Raw genomic sequence first — 2,083 nt, forward strand, 5'->3', positions numbered from 1 at the left:
AGAATCGCTACGGACCTCCATCAGGGTTTCCCCTGACTTCGTCCTGGCCAGGCATAGTTCACCATCTTTCGGGTCCCAACGTGTACGCTCTAGGTGCGCCTCACCTCGCAATGAGGACGAGACGCCCCGGGAGTGCGGAGGCCGCCGCCCCGTGAAGGGCGGGGAAGCCCCATCCTCCCTCGGCCCGCGCAAGGCGAGACCTTCACTTTCATTACGCCTTTAGGTTTCGTACAGCCCAATGACTCGCGCACATGTTAGACTCCTTGGTCCGTGTTTCAAGACGGGTCGTGAAATTGTCCAAAGCTGAAGCGCCGCTGACGGGAGCGATTATTCCGCCCGAGAGCATCCCGAGCCAACAGCGGCGCGGGTCCGGGGCCGGGCCAGGTAGGTCCGTCATCCGGGAAGAACCGCGCGCGCTTGCCGGGAGCCCGAGCGCCCAAAGGGGCGAATCGACTCCTCCAGATATACCGCCGAGCAGCCAGCCAGGACACCGGGGCTCTGCCCAACAGACGCGAACCGAGGCCCGCGGAAGGACAGGCTGCGCACCCGGGCCGTAGGCCGGCACCCAGCGGGTCGCGACGTCCTACTAGGGGAGAAGTGCGGCCCACCGCACACCGGAACGGCCCCACCCCGCGGCGAGTGGAAAGGCAACCGGACACGACCCCGCCGCGGATTGCTCCGCGCGGGCGGCCGGCCCCATCTGCCGAGGGCGGGGGCCAGTGGCCGGATGGGCGTGAATCTCACCCGTTCGACCTTTCGGACTTCTCACGTTTACCCCAGAACGGTTTCACGTACTTTTGAACTCTCTCTTCAAAGTTCTTTTCAACTTTCCCTCACGGTACTTGTTCGCTATCGGTCTCGTGGTCATATTTAGTCTCAGATGGAGTTTACCACCCACTTGGAGCTGCACTCTCAAGCAACCCGACTCGAAGGAGAGGTTCCGCCGACGCTCGCACCGGCCGCTACGGGCCTGGCACCCTCTACGGGCCGTGGCCTCATTCAAGTTGGACTTGGGCTCGGCGCGAGGCGTCGGGGTAGTGGACCCTCCCAAACACCACATGCCACGACAGGCGGCAGCCTGCGGGGTTCGGTGCTGGACTCTTCCCTGTTCGCTCGCCGCTACTGGGGGAATCCTTGTTAGTTTCTTTTCCTCCGCTTAGTAATATGCTTAAATTCAGCGGGTAGTCTCGCCTGCTCTGAGGTCGTTGTACGAGGTGTCGCACGCCACACCGCCAGCCGGCTGTGCACGCTACCGAGAAAGTACCGGTATGCGAACCGCCAGGCGACGGGCGCGCATCGCACGTTTAAGGAGACGCGGCCGGCCACACAGGCGACCACGACACTCCCACGTCTCCGAAGCGGGACAAACGCCGCGCGCTTCAGTATACGTAGCCGACCCTCAGCCAGACGTGGCCCGGGAACGGAATCCATGGACCGCAATGTGCGTTCGAAACGTCGATGTTCATGTGTCCTGCAGTTCACATGTCGACGCGCAATTTGCTGCGTTCTTCATCGACCCACGAGCCGAGTGATCCACCGTCCTGGGTGATCTTTTCCTTTTCAGTCTCCCACTGTCTCTTTCAAGACAGTAGCACTTGCGGGACTGAGGCGTCTGACGGCCCCTGTTCCACTATTTTTTTTGTGTCCAACGGCCTCACAGCCGATGGGCGTCGTACGGCTCCACACCGGAGCGGACAGGCACTCGGGCGAACGTCATTCAAAACCGGCGCCAGGCGCCAGGTACCGCAGGCCAGCCGCTCCAGAGCTTCAGCGCTCGTACCACACAACAACAACACTTCCGCTAGTTTTGAGAGGCACGCGTGGTTCCGCACGCGGCGCACGGCCACTGCCGTACAGGTAGCGTGTTGCGCGACACGACACGCACATCGAAAGACATGCAGTCTAGTCGGTAATGATCCTTCCGCAGGTTCACCTACGGAAACCTTGTTACGACTTTTACTTCCTCTAAATGATCAAGTTTGGTCATCTTTCCGGTAGCATCGGCAACGACAGAGTCGATGCCGCGTACCAGTCCGAAGACCTCACTAAATCATTCAATCGGTAGTAGCGACGGGCGGTGTGT

General features: G+C 61.2%; 2 non-coding genes across 2 annotated transcripts in view; both read right to left on the reverse strand.

Annotated features, from left to right (window-relative positions):
- Nucleotides 1-1,205, reverse strand: part of LOC126327975 (large subunit ribosomal RNA) — a 4,222-nt gene extending 3,017 nt beyond the window's left edge. Inside the window, exon 1 of the ribosomal RNA XR_007561589.1 lies at nucleotides 1-1,205. This exon is cut by the window's left edge and continues 3,017 nt beyond it. This is a non-coding gene — a ribosomal RNA (large subunit ribosomal RNA).
- Nucleotides 1,206-1,393: 188 nt separating this feature from the next.
- LOC126327982 (5.8S ribosomal RNA) lies at nucleotides 1,394-1,548 on the reverse strand. Its single transcript, XR_007561593.1, has one exon. It is a non-coding gene; the product is annotated as a 5.8S ribosomal RNA (ribosomal RNA).
- Between the last annotated feature and the right edge of the window lie 535 nt (nucleotides 1,549-2,083).

The sequence above is a fragment of the Schistocerca gregaria genome, unplaced genomic scaffold (assembly GCF_023897955.1).
Source record: "Schistocerca gregaria isolate iqSchGreg1 unplaced genomic scaffold, iqSchGreg1.2 ptg001075l, whole genome shotgun sequence".
Classification (NCBI taxonomy): Eukaryota; Metazoa; Arthropoda; class Insecta; order Orthoptera; family Acrididae; genus Schistocerca; species Schistocerca gregaria.